Genomic DNA, 18,460 nt, shown 5'->3' on the forward strand with positions numbered 1-18,460 from the left:
TGCAATAATATAAGCAGTTGAGCCTCCTTGAACTCCTAGTTGATTTACCAATGTCATTGGTAATTTATTGGGCCAGTAAACCAAACTTAGCAAATTGACAGTTACTATAAGAATTATGAACAATTAACATAGTAATCTCTTTAATAGAGCTCAATACAACTCATAGAGTTTACAACACCCAGTACAAATACTGCAGCCTAGAGAAACAGATGCTTCCCCCAGAACTATTCTTGAGTATAACTTCTTTTTTCCTGTCATATAACATCGGCACAATATTGCTACATTACCTATATTTCACATTGGTCTTGCCTTAAACTTATCAAGTCTATAGCTGACCTGCTTTCAAGGACAGGAGGAATTGTAAAGGACACCGGAACATTCTCTATAGTAACCGTACTAATGCACTGGAAAGATTGGAGAGGTTGTAAATATACACAAATCTCTTTATAAAACACAATAGAAAAGAACTATGAAGCACAGTGAAAGTTTGTATTGAACCTATTCACATGATTTGTTAACCAAAGAGCTGTGTGATAAAGATAAGACCTCAATGTTATTCACAGGAAACACATCTTTACCGTAAATGGCATATTAATTATTGTGGTACAGAACAAAGATCAAGATACTATGGACTTATAATTTATTTTAATGTAGTACACCAATTTTGCTTTCTAATTCTGTTACTATAATAGACATAGTCTTACACAAACTGAAGCTCATGTTATCATTATTGACTATTAGCTATAGTTTTCCAATAACAGTTGGCAAAAAAATTAGCACTTTCATTCCAGATATCTTTTGGAGTTGATGATGTTTCAGTACTATATCAGCATGCATAGACCACTAGCTAGCATAATGCACTGAGTGTGTACAATTTTATTAGCCATGCACAAGTATTGTTAATATAGTATATTTATAAAATATGAATACTCTACAATATGCAATTATAGGTAAAAAAAACAAAGCAAAAAGTATTGCTGTAGCTTAAATAATTGTGTAATACATAACTGTCCATAAATAAAAGCAATTCACTTAGTCAACCTGCATCACAGCATCATAATGACCAGAGTGACCAGCAGCAGGCCCACAATACTGTAGGTCTTCAATGTTTCAGCAGCACCATCACCTCCAGGTCCACCACTTACACCTAGTGGCTGTAGAGACATTAACTTGTTATAAATAAGAACAGCAAAACTTGAACCTTTCACATGCATTGAACCATCACAAGAGTGCACATAGAATATATATATATGGTTGGTACATACACATGACAGGTCCAAGCATCTTGTGGAACCATAAGTGCCTTAATACCACACCACTTGCTGAGCTACTGCCAAGTATTGTTTACTGCTGACTGTAATTCTGAGAAACGCAAACTGAGAAAACCTGAAACCAATTTTACTTAAACACTCATCATACAGTACGGTAGTAGGGATTATGGAGGTTTGGGCTTTTCTGGCCAAAAATATCACCCAAAAACCAGTATAATAACCAATCCCAAAAGTGCCTTCAGTATGACCCTAAATGCTTCCAATAGATTGCTACAAAATTTTAATTATAAATCTTTTATTGAGGAATTTTCTGACTGACTAACTACTTGCCTACATGCCCGCTTGTCCGTCCGTCTGCCCACACACCCACTTGCCTGGCCGGGAGGTTGCCTACACCTGCAGATATACTAGTGGAGATTTAATCCCTAATTCAGTCATGCAGATAGACTGAGTGGACATTTAAATGCTCACTAGTATATCTGCAGGTGTAGGTGACCTCCCTTGTTTCCCTAATTTTCTCTATGAGCCCTATTCAAGAATAAAAAATTCTTACTTTTTTCTTATACTTGCATATAATACTTATTGTAATACTTGTAGTATAAAGATGCTCATTTTACCTCTCTTTACTGCAACTGCTACATCAACATCTTCATGCCTCTAAAATAATATTGATATGATTAAAGCTACTACAATTTCCATTTCTAACGGCCTAAATGGTAAAGATTTTACAGTGAAGCATTGTTGGAAATTGATTATTTGCTAATTTCTAGGATCCCTAATGGAACTTAAAATTCCTAGTGCCTACTTTTTGCATCATTATTATGATTGGCGAACCCACACAAACTGCATCAAAAGATAGAGTAATATTGTGTCTAAATGTGTGTCCCAACCATCAGTTACTTGTAAAGAGGCCACTTCATTTTCAGCTATGTTCAGTCAATTACAAATGAAGAACGTATGAGAAGTATCTCTACAATCAATCCAGTCACTACGGAAAATATGGACAATTCCTGTTAAACACAATAGCCATCCACAGGCAAGAAAGCCATGATGCACTACTGAATCGACACCTTGTGCTGTCAGTGAACACAAAGGAGGACAAAGGTAAGCATGAATTGTACATAATGCCAAAGGCACCTGTCAGGCTGAAGTGACATCTAACATTGAAAACTCAAGTCCATAGCCTTACCATTATTGATTTATGCTTGTCTGAAGTTACAGGCATCAGTCAGTTAGTCAGCAACCCACTGAATAAAAATTTAAAATTTTGGAGACATTCCAAAGTACTGTGAAGGTATTGTGAGACTGATTTTGGATCAATAATTTTTTGTGATATGTGCAAACCTCCACAGTTCCTAATAAAGTAGTTCTGTATGATTAAGCGATTTCCATGTTTAGTAACAAACAGCTATACATTGTTATAGAGGCAACTTTACAAACAGAAAGCCCTGCAACAAAATGAATGAATGGTCTTTAAGACCTTAACACTATCTACAGTATGTACATAGAGAATAAAGTTCACTACAAACTCTCAATAAAATGTTCTCCATGGATTGTTTGATAGTAGAGCTTATAATAACATCCAGATACTGGACAAAATCCGGTCACATTACATAGATGTCTGATCATAATGTAATTTATCCAGACACAGTGTCTCTTCAAAGCATAAGGAGGGAGCCTAAGGGCTGAGCTGGAATGTCTGTTGATTCTATTAGTAATAACAGTTACTTGGTTGCTAGAAGATAGTATACATTCTTACAACCCAAGGGAGTGACCACAAATGTACCAATGCCAACCCTCTGGTGTACTGTAAACACATAACAGCTGCATCAAGGCATGTGACATAATAGCAATATAAGGTCCTTCTGCTATGCTATAGTGGACGCAACTAAGGCCATACTAATAATCTTCCACATGTCCAGTCAATTTAGGTAACTGTCTGGCCAATTCTGATTCGTCAGGACATTGTGGCAGGACAACAAAAATTTCTTATCATAAGCTCTGTGATAGCACCTGATTATGCTTTCTAAACATGCATAATTTTTTTGATCAAAAATTACAATTTAAATTATCAAGTTAGAGTTGACTGTTTTGTTAGAGTGTATTCTATCAGAGTAAATGACTGGAATAAGATGTAAATAATCAACTGAGTAACATGTTACATGCATTTTTAATGTATTTGTAATGCGCAGTATTGTTCGTTAAATTATTTGCAGTCCTTTTTGGCATGTGCAGAAATGTAAAATATCTAAAACATCCCTATTATGCTGGCAAAATGCTTGATAGTTTTCTGGCCTATTATTATAATTATTTGCATAATTGATGTAAGCCTACTTGTGAATTTACCGTTAAATTTAGGTTAGACTATATTTTCATCATGATACAGAAAATACGCCTACATATTACAGATAGAATATTACCTGACAACGACCTGGGTCTGAAATGCTGCATGCTGTAAGAAGACTTCCAGCTGAACGTGTTGTGTCAATACCACCAGTTGCACAAAACATTTAAAAGCACAATAGCATACACTTTGTCACAAACAATAATTAGTTAATTGTGTACCTTAGCGTAATTACCACATAAAAAGAATTGCAGAGTACATGGCAAACTTTACTTTTGATTATAAGTAATGGACATTACGTACTATCCCACTAGGGACCTAATGTGAAACACTATTTAATAAAACCAAAGACCTACTGTAATGGAAACATTATTCTTAACTTCTAGTCTAACACATGCTAAATAAGCCACAAAGGCTGAGATATGGAACTTCCACTGCATTCAACTTAAACTTGAGGGGTATCTGGATTCAGTGGACTGGAATGGTGGACTGGAATGGAATGGTGGGATGGAACAGTACTTATGTAATTTCAATTAGTGGTCACCTCTCTATAAATATCACTTCTAACAAAGACCTTTTAATGTCTAAATTGTTGTTTAGAGACAGTCTTATTGATGAATTGTGTGCCACATGTTATGTCATAGATTATAGACACTATGGTTATGTCTAGAAAAGCCAGAGTGTTATCTGATTTATGATACAATACAGTAATAGCTACCTCATACAAAAAAAAAAACGGCTTGGCTATACAAAAAAAGATGTGTCCACGAAACTAAAAGTAACTGGCAACTAAAGGAGATAAAAAACAAAAACTTACAGGATCAATTCATACATCTCATAAAAGCAGCATCCACTAGCTTGGGCTAATCTGTTGATTTGCTACACAAAGAGATAAAACTGATGCATAATATGTAATACCAGGCCAATTATGATAACAAACATTGCTTTGTTAACAAGCTGTTATTACATTTAATGTGCACATTACACTCACACTTACCGTAGAACAAAGTTCAGTACAGGTTCCAGCATCAATAAAGTCTGAGCATTGGCCACCTGAAGGCTGAAGACAGATAAATTTCATTTCTATGAAGGTATACAGTACCAACAAAACACATGTATACTTAACGGAGTGGCTATTCATACAACACTGCCATATACAATACTTTTAAAATATTTATACAGCGAGGTTGGAAGGCACGGGGCCAACTTTAGCTCACCTTGAACTCACCTTCATACAAACAGTGAAAGACATTGTTGGATTCAGCTTTGATTTCATCTTCACCTGGGTGTATGTAGCTGGCTAATTATAGGTTTTTATTGGTTCTCATGTATAAAGTAAAAATTAAGGGGAAGTGGTAGCTAGTAGTGAAATAGAATAGTGATAGAACTCTAGGGGATCAATCCTCTCAAGTGCTGAACTTTTATTTTCATTTGGGACCTTATGTCTAAGTTTTTATTTTAATTTTGTGACTGCCATATGAATAGCAAAGGCCTGTACTTAAAGCACAGTTTATGTTACAAAACCTATCTTTTACGTACTTGCAAGGCATTGGCAACTGCATTAATCTGGGAGTTTGCATTAAGTAGTGCACAGCTATCACATATTCCATTGCTGGCAGCACAAGAGATGGAAATAACTGCATTTTCTACTCTTATGCTATCCTGTAATGAACATAAAACAACAATACACAACATAAGATTAACTTACAGGAGTTCCACACTCTCTTACTGCAGTATAGACAACAAATTCTTACATTGTGTACTACAAAATCTATTCAAAAAGCTTTCAGGTGGAGTTTGATCATTTTAGAATGCTGTCACAACTGCAATTCTTGCAGAATTACATGCAGTATTAGCTGCTAAATTAGAAGTTGCAGTATCACACTTCTCTTCATTGCTGTTGATGATGTCGTTGTTGCCGTTAGAATTGTTTTTGTTGTTGGTGATGTTGGCAGTACCATTAGATATCTGTGTGTTTAATATAAGCAAACCATGAATCAAATAATCACAATATCAAGTATGAAATGACAGTGTAATATAGTGTAGGTAACCTCCTACTTTTGCTATGATCTGTAATCGAACTTAAAGTTCCTAATTTTTCCTTATGTAGGCATGCTAAAATTTCCTTATATTTGTAGGCATAAAACTTGATGTGGTCTTTCAAAGGAGGTGGTCTTTGTAAAGAGAAAATCACTAAATGAGATAAATTAATGCACTACTTCATTCTACCACACTAAATCCACTGTTTCAATCCATCATTGCATTCCAATGAATCCAGACATCATCCTAGGATAAATGCATAACATTTCTGCTCCACTTACATCTACAGGCTGTAATGTTTAAACCACAATAAATACAACCCAATCAGTACTGGTTGATGGAGCAGTTCTAAAGTGGTCTTGCAAGTGGCACTGGCATTACGGGTTTTGATTAACAGACTAATTACCTCCCTTGTTTTAGCAGTTTCTTCTGATCTGTTTAGTCAAATGGTCAAGTCTGCATATAGGTGCTCCACTGGCTATCCCCTGTATCTATGACCAAGTCCGTGTATAGTTGTGGGTAATCAGGATTGGGCCAACTTCCCCAAGTGTAATGACACTCAGTAGTAACATTCGTAGTGTGACAAGTTATTAACTGTTAATGGCTTGCTCTTAAACCAACTCCCATTTTTTATCTTGGTTATGTGAAATCCTATGTAGTGTTTGAATTGATGTTTCTATTAAACCCCAGAATCAAGAGTAAAGCTATAAATAAAGTTAAGCTATAACCACAAAGTGACTTTATCTAATGTTCCACCATTTCACTATTCTCCCTCACCATTCTATTACCCTTAATCCATTTGTCCTTGTGAGATATTGTCATTACTTCTGTGTAGCTCAATGTATGAATTTTCTGTGATGTATAGCTAAAGTGTCAATTACCTTACAGCGTCCTGGGTCACTAATACTGCATGTTGTCAGTAGGCTTTCAGCAGTATGTTCTTCCATAACATCCACCACATCAGCACTACAGGTATACAAACTGTACATAATAGTTGTATTACTCAGAGATATGTAATAATTTGCTATGCAATACATAACTATGTCAAAAAGGAGATGTCAAGAACTTAGTCAAACTAGAATAGAAGATAACTATGTCAAACTAGAAGATAACTAGAACTAGAAGATAACTATGTCTAACTTTTGTTCTATGTCAAGAACAAAAGTTTGCTTGTCAAGTGTATAGACAATTGGTTTAATTGTAAAATTAGTGTAAAATATTAAATTTAAATACCAAAAGTTTCTTTGTTATTCCTGTGGAATAAAAAGCAAGACAGTCCCCAAAACCAGCTGCAGGAGTTTTGTAAAGTGTCAGAAGAGGAGGCAGCAATGTTCAGCACAAGCAATATACACAATAAATACAGCCATGCTGTGAAAAAGGTGTGGTCTCTAAAATAGCTAAGGTAAAAAAAAGTTGTGATATTAAAGGCATCGGCCAATCTGCAATGATGTTAATGACAACACTGTCATTGGCTTTTGTAAAATGATTGACATTGATACCATTACAACCATTTCTTGGCTATTTCACAACCTTTTTCACCCTAGTTTGAACCATTTTAAACTCAGTTATTAATTATGCCTAATCAAAATACTTTATGAAAGCTATCAAAGTGCAAAGTCTGTATACTCCTTTACTGTAGTTTCCCAAACTTGTAGTGAAGCCAAACTGCACATGCCTGCTCTTTTGTTGTCAAATCAAAAGAGGAGTGTATTAGGCCAAGTTAAGGGCTAGGACAGCGAACTCCACAGAGCTCTGCACCACCTGTAAAAGAAAGTCAGCAAAAGCAGATCACTTGAACAATGTATGCACTGTGTTCTATAGTTTCAATTCCATGATAAAATAATCAAATCCACAGGATGACAAGACCAGTTTGCCAGACCTTATTTTGTTTACTACTAGTACTATCTCACCATGTCATATTTTATTGTACAATATCAGTGACCACAGAACAATAATATAACCATTTGGCAAATGTGTTTGGATGGAAAACACAACTGCATGAACAGCCTGCTATTGTGCTGATACAATGTGTGATCTCTCTAGCTCTAAATGTTGCCTGCCTGTATATCAGTAGTTGCTGGTTTCGTGTCTAATTATGTTAACATGCTTAAGTTACTAGGAACTTACTCATACATAACTCAGATGGTGACAATACGTGACTTAACATGCCATAAAAACATAATAACAAAATGAGATGGCTAAACTAACTGGCTAACAAATCTCAGGCTTAAATTTATCAGGTCTGCTTTCAGGAGATGGGATTGTGTAGGTAATTTTAAAGCCCTCACAGAGCTCTGACAGCTTAGAGTAATTGCAGACCATGTGATCGGTTTGATCTGCTCTGGTTTGATTTGGCAGGGTCCCTCCCACCCTTCCATTTTTATATGAGAACCCATGATACAGCAACAAATAATCCTTGCAAACAAATACTTACTGATAGTCTGATGGGTAAAATTAAGGTAATTTGAGTACTTTAAGAAACACACCTTAAACAAGAAAACTCAGAAAACACCATTTATAATACTTAGAGCACTTTTTATGTTGGGTGCATGAAAATTCACTATAGAACTTGGGTGTGCCTTGAGAATAATACAGCACTCAGTTTTGCCTTGTGCTATATTGGTCTCTAAACATGCCCTTCTAATGCTCGGTATTTTCCGTACACATAAGCAGCAGTAACAATTGAAGTTTCAGTACAGTTGGTAAGCCTAGCTATGAAGTACTGTACAGCACAACTGAACCACTGTACAGCACAACTGAACCTTTTGGAAAGTAAAGTGCAAAGTTTTCCTTGCTCGTGCAAAGTTATTGAAAATACACCAGTATGTTCTACCACATCAAAGTAAAAAATGGCCCCAGGTATAATTATTATAAGTATGCAACTGAATTAATACATGCTGCAATTATAAGCAAAATGGCTATTCATTTCATTATCAGCTTTTTGTGTTACCTGTTATACAGCTTTACAAACTAAGTACAGTGTAAACTAAGTACAGTGTGAGAAACAACATTGCATCTAACATCAAATCCAGTGATAAAATCAAGAGAAGCTACACCGAAGGCCAAATTTTGAATTTTAGCAAAACAATTCCCAACCAAATTTGCAATCTTGCACTCACTGTGGAAATTACAGACAATATGATTTAACATCAGTGCTTTTAGAAATTATATAAATGGATTTATGCGTTAACCATCATACAACTTATGCAATCAGACCAAATCGCTCATAAAAACATCCAGTGACATTAACAAGCCCAATGACTCTCTATACGAAATGAAACATATATGAATTGGTGAAACAAACATACATACAGTAGTATAACAATCCATATAATATATACTCATGTGCAGGCGCGGTTTTAGGGGGGTTTCTGGGGTTTCCGGAAACCACTCAGAATTTTTATGATTATTGTAATTAAAGCATACCACGCAACATTTGATTTTACTCCATGTGCCACGTGGCAGAACTGTTAGAAGAAGATGAGAAGCAGTTTGGCGAATACAGAAGCTCAAAAAGCCTGACTGAGGATAGGTAAGTGATCTGTGTATATTACTTGTCTAGGAGAGCTAGACAGTAGCTCATAGACGGCGGAAAGGGGGGAGGGGCTAGGGGGCTGAACACCCCCTCGGTCTGTTGAGGGGGTCACGCCGAAATTATCCTTCTTGGAGTGGGGCTGAAAACCTTTGTAAAGATCGAAATACTCTAATAGAGCAGTCACTCTATAAAGTAGTCACAGTATTAGAAAAGTGTTTAGTGAGCCATGTAAGGATTTTTATATAGTTTATCAGCTATAAATGTGTAGCTGGTGAGGTGGGCAGCTATTGTCAGCTGGCTGTGACCTTTTTTTTTCATTTATCCGCTCCTGGTCAGCCCCCCTCATATCAACTACTTCCTCTGCCACTGCAGTAGCTACCCTTTGCATGGATATCCATGCGTGAGTCCCTATGCCTAGTGAAATAGCAATTACAATTATACAGTGCGGCTTTGTGAAAGAATGTTTTTTTTTAATAGCAAGGCTAGTGACTTCATTAAATATAGCTAGATGCAGCTCATTATAAAGAATTGTGAGTTATCAAATGCTGCTAGCTAATTGGAGTAGTGTGTTCAAATGCTCAACCTCAGCGTTAGCAAGTACCAACTACGTAGTCGTGCTTAGTATTGCAAACAACCAAGAATGAGGTGTTTACATTATTACGCTATAGGATATAGTGCTAGCAGTTAATCTTGTGCATGTTTGTAGGTTCTGATGTTTGTGAGGGCAGTCAGGAGAATATGAAGAAGAGATTGTTTGTGTGATCATAGATTCAGATGACAGTTCTGATGAAGACATAATTGAAGTATCTAATGAAGCGACAATTGAAGACATAGGTGCAAACAAGGACTGCATTAATTCTTAAGACTGTTCAAGTACTATTCTACTGCACCACCTTATAAACCCTACTAGACCAAATGATTTTAGTTCATATGTTGGTAAAAGGTTAAGTGATCACAAGCGGCTGAATGCAATTACCAATCATTTTAAGCCAACTAAAGGTACTTGCTTTCCATCACACACAAATATGGGGAAAAACAATCCTTTGTTTATGCTTGGCTTCATTGGCTTAGCACTGATGAACATCCATCGCCATAATAGACATTGACATTGACAAAGTGATAACTATCTTTGCTACAAAACATTCCGGGTGCATGAAAATGGAGAAGATTAATAATTTTTACTTTTATATTTTTGTGTAGCTACGGTACTTTACTACCTCTGTTGTACATGTATCTCTTATAAGAAAATAAGTTGTTTTATTCAGATTGAATAGAATTTTTTACACTTTGTGAGCATAGTGAGATTCCTGAAAATGCATTCAGATTCAATCTCAACTATCATAATTTTTTTTAAATTTCCCTAGGGGGGCATGCCCCCAGACCCCCCTAGAGGGCTCATGCTTTGCATTTCGCTGAGTGCACTTTGCGCACTGTGCGGTGACTCCAGTGTGCCACCCTTAAATCACCTGATTATCAGTGTGCAAATCATACACTATGGTCCATAATTTTTTTGGAAACCACTCAGCAAAATCTCTAGAATCGCCCCTGCTCATGTGTGTGTACGTACGTACATATGTACGTACATACATACATACATACACACATACATACATACATACACACACACAAAAATACAAGCATGCATTCATACAAGCATCATAGGCGGCTGTGGTGACTCGTTTCTGATCAGGAGCATAGCTAGATTTTTGGTGAAGACCAAAAAAAATCTTTATTTAGCATGCTATACTGCTTCTCTAATAATATGACTGCTTTATTAGAGTGATTGACTGTTCTATTAGAGTATCTCGATCTAAGCATCTCAGCTGTGCTTTTGCAAATTATATATGCTTGAATACACTGGACCGGTTTCTGTAGACCTCAGAACCCCCCCCCCCCCCCGTAGCATATACACCCTATACATACAGTATGTACATACACACATTACATCACTGGGTTTGTATAAATAAAACAGGGGCACATTTAAGTACTGCTACAAACACAATAATTATACCTGTGCAAGAAACTCTGAACATAGGCCACCTGCAATTTGGTTAACAAATAAAGTAGCGATTTATACCAGCTACACAAAATGGTCATGTTGTTTGCATTTAAAGCCACAATTACAGCAAGAACAGAACAGTATTAAACATATTTATAATTATTATTATGTAGTGGCAACTTACAAACAATGCACTAGTAAGTGCTTGAACTTCAGTACTGACATTGAGCACTCTACAGCTTATATTGTTATCATTAATAGCACAAGTGGCATTAAGAATTGTATATGAAGTAGTCCATGAAGTCTAGAACAATGAAATGCAATGATTATTACAAAAATCATGACATTACCAAATGTAACCATTAATGGTTAAATTTTTAGCAACCACTGTCCATATTGCCAAATCCCATCACAATAACCGTACAATACACAGAACTACTTAGTAAGCATATATCTAAAAAAGTATAAGAAGTTATATAGGTTATGTTGTTATTGTTAGATAAGAATAATAACAACAGTAGAATTGCCATATATTTCCTCAAATTATATACAGCATGCGTCATATGAGTACATAACAACTCTGCACTGTGCCGCAAACTACAAAGTTAATAACAAAGTAAAATTTTATGGCCTTCATATTAAACTTGTATCTTTTGTTAAAAGGTGTGGAATACATTAAGGAGAAGGTATGAAGTTGATTGCAAGATAGCTGGTCTTGTATGCAAATACCAGTCTTGTATATATAGTTGCTGGTCCCATTAAGTGGTCTTGGCAAGGTCACTTGAAAAAAAAAATCAAGGCCAATAATTTGAGGCAACATGGTATTATGCAGCAAAGTCATATCCACCTTGAACAAATAGTGGAATCCCAACTGACTGTTTATATTATAAGGATGTCATACACTCCATTCTATTGTTTATTTGCAGTATAATCCATTACAAATGCAGCTGGTTTCTTCATGATTTATCCCATTCATAGTGTTATGTATGTATGCACCCATATCCACCATAGAATGTCTGCTTGGCTATTGTCTCCACCTATCTCATCGATGTATATTTCTTCATCAAGTAATGGTTTTTTAGCTTGAAGAGTGTTTAACTCACTAATTCTAATGAGCAATACTTTGCACAATTATGTAATAAGTGTACACTAGCTCTGGCTATCCTAGAACTAACCTTTATGAGCATGTTCATTACAATTCTTGCATGAAGCTGTGTGTAATGTGAAATATATTCTATAGGTGAATTATAATGCCTTATCAATGATAGTTGATTGAAATTTCTAGCTCTGCTTATAGGAGCAGTATGACAAATAGAATATCATTGAAGTGGATTTCTCTGAGAAATACACCAGTTAATGATTATGCTCTCCCACTGGGAAAATTTATGGGGAGGTAGATGGTTTCTTTGGCCTTTCAAGCAATACTTTTGGTAGGATTGTCATGCTGAAAGTTGAAGTGTTTCTTGATAGGTGTCCTCTTTCACTTTAACCACAAGTTTCAGATAAAAATAATTTATAGCCCTGCAATTTTGTATTTTCTCTTCTCTACTTGCCACTGAAATGCTACACATACTAAACTTGACACACGGTAGTGTGTTGTGCGGCCCAAGAATCTGGCGCGTAACACACGTGAGTATATTGACAGGAAGAAAGAAAACGCAATTTTCACACCTCCGTAGCTCTGTGCTTCCTTGATGAAACAAGACGATTTTGCTGTGGACACTCCCTCCAACTTCAGCACTCCACATTCCAAATTTGAGCGAAATCGCATCACGCGTTCCCGAGAAATGTGACTTCAAAAATTGGCTTAGTTTCTTGGCTTTTTTTTTCTTCTTAGTTTTCTTCCTCCTGTCGCACACTTACAAAAACTGCTATAAAATGCAAACGCCATATCCGATTGCCTTGACATTTGGCACACAGAAGGGGGGTATAAAGGCGCATCTCGGTACCAACTTTGGCTGGAATACGATAAACAGGCAAAGAGTTATGAGCGATTATTCACGAAAAATAACACCAATATGTTGTCATGCCTACAGGGTAAACCGCGTATGGGAAGAAGCTGAAAATCGGTGGGTGAATAGGTTAACTATTGAACCTCAAACCTTTTGTGGTTTGAAAGAAATTGAGCTAAAAACCAGGAAGATACAACGAAAAAACCAACAGTGTGTAACAATTATGCAATCGAGATTAGCTAATAAAAAAACGGCTGCTTGCCATGCCTACCAGATAAACCGCTTGGGGTAATGCCTTGAAAATCGTTGTACAGATGGAGTAATCATCTTAGAAAGGCTCATCAATGGTGTAGAAGAATCAGACTTAAAGCCACGGAGTTATAACACGAAATCCAACTTGGTGCAGCAAGTGCGAGATCAAGATACTCTAATAGAGTCACTCTTTTACCATAGAACATGCTCTGTCTTGCCCAAAGGGCAGGTTTCCTTCTCAGAGACATAATGAAGTGCGTGATCTAACTACCAATTTATTTCCGAGGTCTGTAGCAACGTTGTCACTGAACCCCACCTTCAGCCTCTTTCTGGTGAGACCCTTCAATACAAAACAGCTAATCATGATGATAACGCAAGGCTTGACATTGCAGCTAATGATTTTTGGGGAGGACGATTTGAGAGGTCATACTTTGATGTCAGAATTTTTAACCCTAGTGCACCCTCAAATCAACCCCTACACAACTGCATACCGATGTCATGACAAGGAAAAGAGACGTAAATACCAACAACGGGTTCATGAAGTAGAGAATGCCTCATTTACTCCCTTAATTTTTACTACTACTGGTGGAATGGGTGATGCTGCTACTCAGTTATATAAGAGATTGGCCAACCTTTTGAGTGCAAAGCACAGTCTTTCCTATGGAATAGTGATGGGATGGTTGAGATGTAAATTGAGCTTCTCTTTGTTGAGGTCTGCAATTATGTGCATTCGCGGTGCCAGGTCCAGTTTGCGCTGTCCCATTGCTGAGGCACTGATTGCTGTGCAGGTTGCTGAGGCCCATATTTAAGATAATTTGTTTTTGTTTATTATGTATTGTTTTATCTTATGTCATTAAAAAAAAAATAGAGCAGTCATCCTAATAGAGCAGTCACCCTGAAGAGAATTCAAGAGATCAGCTAGAAACAAGAAACCTGTATAGAGATCAGCTACAAACAAGTCACCCTGTAGAGAGATCAGCTACAAACAATTCACCCTATAGAGAGTTCAGCTACATACAAATCACCCTGTAGAAAGATCAGCTAGAAGAAGTCACCTTGTAGAAAGTTAAGTTACAAAGAAACCACCATGTAGAGAGTTCAGCTACAAACTAGTCACCTTGTAGAGACATCAGCTAGAAAAGTTACCTTGTAGAGAGTTCAGCTACAAAGAAACCATTCTTTATAGAGCTCAGCTGCAAACAAATCACCTTTACAGAATTCAGCTACAAACAAATCTCCCTGTAGAGAGATCAGCTAGAAGAAATTACCTTGTAGAGAGTTCAGCTACAAAGAAACCACCATGTAGAGAGTTCAGCTGCAAAGAAATCACCCTGTAGAAAATTCAGCCACAAACAAATTACCCTGTAGAAAGATCAGTTAGAAGAAGTTATCTTTTAGAGAGTTCAGCTACAAAGAAACTATTCTGTAAAGAGCTCAGCTGCAAACAAATCACCTGTACAGAATTCAGCTACAAACAAATCACCCTGTAGAGAGGTCAGCTAGAAGAAGTTACCTTGTAGATCGTTCAGCTACAAACAAATCACCCTTTAGAGATCAGCTAGAAGAAGTTACCTTTTAGAGAGTTCAGCTACAAAGAAGCCACCATGTAGAGAGTTCAGCTGCAAAGAAATCCCCCTGTATAAAATTCTACCACAAACAAATTGCCCTGTAGAAAGATCAGTTAGAAGAAGTTACCTTGTAGAGAGTTCAGCTACAAAGAAACCATTCTGCAAAGAGCTCAGCTGCAAACAAATCACCTGTACAGAATTCAGCTACAAACAAAACACCCTGTAGAGAGATCAGCTAGAAGAAGTCACCATGTAGATCGTTCAGCTACAAACAATTTACCCTGTAGAGAGAGCATCTAGAAGAAGTCACCTTGTAGAGTGTTCAGTTACAAAGAAATCACCATGGATATTTCTGTAATCAATATATGTATTATATATATAATTTGTACATTTACTGATAAAATATCTAAAGTACATCTACTTCATCTTTTCTTCTTCCTGTGGTAAAGAAAAAAAGATAGGTTGAAAAAGTCCATAGGCCGGCTTTGGGGTATACAAATACAAAAAGAAATGAAATCTAATCCAAAACAACCAAGCTGTAAAAAAGTGTGCGGCCCTCAAAAAGGCTATGGTGAAAAAAGATGTGAAATCCAAGGTGGCAGCCAAGAAATGGCTGTGATGGTAGGTTAATGGTAAAAATTTTAATAATGACAATTCAGGTGAATTTGTGCCAAGACCAAGCGGCACAAAAATTCACCTGAATTGTCTTTTCTTTTGTTCAGTTAAAAGGTGCCAGAAAACTTATTGGCTATCCTCTTGTCTACTTGATGATCGTACAGGTAAATTTCTAGCATTTTGTTAATAAATCTTATGGATAGCTCTTGGAGAGTGAAGTAATTAGCTGTTTGTTCATTGTTCTAAATCCTTAAAATAAAAGATTTTGAAACTAATTAAACATTAGATCTACAATATGGGTTCTTGCCAAGAGGTCTGCAACTCCTTTGATCCTCATACAGCCTCTTTGAAATCTCTGAAATCTCCACTCATTTTGAAATCTGAAAATTGTCACAAAGTTCTGTATATTTCCGTATACTTCTGTAATTTAAGCATCATGTGTGCTAACCTAAAGAGTGGTCCGCGACTCTTGTAAATCTAGTAGTGATGGAAATTAAAACTTTCGTACATATCTGGATACTAAGGACGACGTGATTAAACTATTCCAATTTCATTTGTTCTGAAATCTTGCCGAATCTCAAAGATTTGAAATCTCGTACAGGATTTTCTGTGACAGTGTCATTATTAAAATCTTGTGAATGCTCCAAACATTTATGAAGGTAGATGAAAAGTGGGTGAGCTATAAGTACAGAAACAGTACAGTGCTAAAGTTTTGTGAAAATGATTAAACAAATGGGTGCAGTATTACAAGTCAAAAGTGTACAATACGTGATTGAATAATTTGAATTTACACTATACATTTTCATTCAATACCTTACCAGTATCCTACAAGCCATACTTATCACTGTTTAACAACTATATTACTAACACAGCTGTCAAGTATGTGGAAGCGGCAAGGTGCAGATTAGAAATCTCTGCATGACCAACACCTGTTTTATACATCTGCATGACAGGTAATACTGCATACATGCATGTAGTTTGCAGACTAGTGCAAAAGTAACTAAGCAATAGTACAATCAATGATCACAATTGACAACAGGTACATGACAACAAATAGGTAACCTTTATAGCATTGCTTTTGCTATTCCTATTAGGAACAGGAGGCTAGCACTTTTAACTTTGTACATGCAATTGGCAGGAGATTGGGTGGAGCTATAGAGTCTATTTAGCAGGCCTTATGGTACAGACAGTGACGCAGCTGTTTGCAGCAGGTTTGCGTGCATACACAGTTAAATATGAAAACCAGCCTTTAGAGAGAACCCACTTTCAAAATTGAGATATTCCAATACAGCAGTCAAATTAAAGTACTCTAATAATGTAGTCATGTACTCTAACAAATCAACCTCTCTTATTCCTTTAAAAAAAAGAAAAAAAAAGCTGACCTGACCTCAAAAACAGCCATGGCTAGTTGAAAATCAGTAGCTATACATGTACTATATATATATATATAATGCTGTGTCATTTGATTGCATTATATACGAGCCCATTTGAGCTATTTTAATTGTAAACATGTTACAATTCCGAAAATAGTACCCTAGACGACATGAAATTCTACTCTAACCATACTGCAACATTATTTTAAAGCTTTGTCCCTTAGCCAGCTCATGATCATGACATGATAGCTGAAGTTAGAGTTTGGTTAACATGCAATGACAAATAATTACTGTCTAATTTACTAATTCACTTTCTCAGCTTAAAAGGTCAAATTAAATATCCCAAATTTTCAGGTGGGAGCATAGTCTGGTGCAGCTGTCCCTTTGCAAACAGGAAGGGTCTGGGGACTCTAGCATTGTGCAAACTTACCCAATCAAATCGCTTTCCTGCTCTGTTTTGGCTAACTTGACATGTGGCAAACTATGGCTTCTGTTTTAATTGCCTTGAATTGTCCAGTTAGAACAACTTATCATGAAGGAATAAGGATGGCATATTAACAAAAGTACAAAGAGTTAGAAGTGGTGACTTTTTTAGCATCCCACTGGATATGAATATCAGAATGACTAACCATAATGGTGCAATCTAATTACGGAAAACCACGTCTCTCCCACTAATTACATTCCATATGTACAGGAGTGTATTATCTATGGTCTGACCATAAATGCCTTTAGATAACACCAATAGTAATAATCCAACTGTTCCAATCTTGCAAATGGCTATAGTTTGTCCTTCGCAGATATCGTCAAGCAGCACAAATTTCACAGGACACACCCATGTTACCACCACGTGTCCAACTAATTAAATACGTCATATCTATATTATAAGCTGTCTGTCTATCTGCAACGCCCGTAACTCAACAATCAATGCATGTATCGACACGGGACTTTTAAAGAAATTAAGCGCTCATCATCTGGCAACTCCAAGTTTGTTGTTACAAACTACTACTTGTACGTGCTTCCTTTCGTTCTCTATAAAGCAGGGGTGATAAAGCGTTAAAGGCGTTGGTGTAGAGGAAAGCTTGAGCTACAACTGCTAACCACATTATTACAGTGCCTGCATGATAAAGACAGCACCACATAATTTGCATATGTCTTCATAATTATTGGTTTAGCAATTCTGCTGTTTAGTTAACCCCATGTTCACATCATTTTAATTAGTGCTTGCATGATGGTCGAATAAGGTTTATACAAGAAATCATAATGCATGCAAGGACATGGACTTTAATGTTTCAATTCCCAATGCAGTGGTTCATGCTATTGTGGTTAATGTAGAATATGAAATGGTCCTGCACGTAGGGCAGGTACCAATGCTAGTATATCTATCATGCATATTTTAATTCATCCTAACTGAAAGGAGTGGCACCAAAAGGTTAGGTCTGTGGTTCCCCAAAATATCATACACATACATATAAGTTAGTACAGCATAGTACATCCACAGTAGATAGCAAATG

The 18,460-nt window shown here is 36.5% G+C and overlaps 1 long non-coding RNA gene across 3 annotated transcripts; it reads right to left on the bottom strand.

Moving 5' to 3' along the window:
- Window positions 1–904: 904 nt before the first annotated feature.
- LOC136246808 (uncharacterized) lies at window positions 905–17,786 on the bottom strand. 3 transcript variants are annotated; one of them, XR_010696843.1, is made up of 8 exons: window positions 16,025–16,232; window positions 11,374–11,493; window positions 6,537–6,621; window positions 5,324–5,583; window positions 5,155–5,277; window positions 4,613–4,675; window positions 4,433–4,494; window positions 905–1,154 (listed from the first exon to the last, which is right to left on the bottom strand). It is a non-coding gene; the product is annotated as an uncharacterized lncRNA (long non-coding RNA). The 3 variants fall into 3 exon arrangements; XR_010696844.1 differs by lacking the exons at window positions 11,374–11,493; window positions 16,025–16,232 and adding an exon at window positions 17,667–17,786; XR_010696842.1 differs by lacking the exons at window positions 11,374–11,493; window positions 16,025–16,232 and having other exon boundaries at window positions 6,537–7,176.
- Between the last annotated feature and the right edge of the window lie 674 nt (window positions 17,787–18,460).

This window comes from Dysidea avara, chromosome 2 (genome assembly GCF_963678975.1).
Source record: "Dysidea avara chromosome 2, odDysAvar1.4, whole genome shotgun sequence".
NCBI lineage: Eukaryota > Metazoa > Porifera > Demospongiae > Dictyoceratida > Dysideidae > Dysidea > Dysidea avara.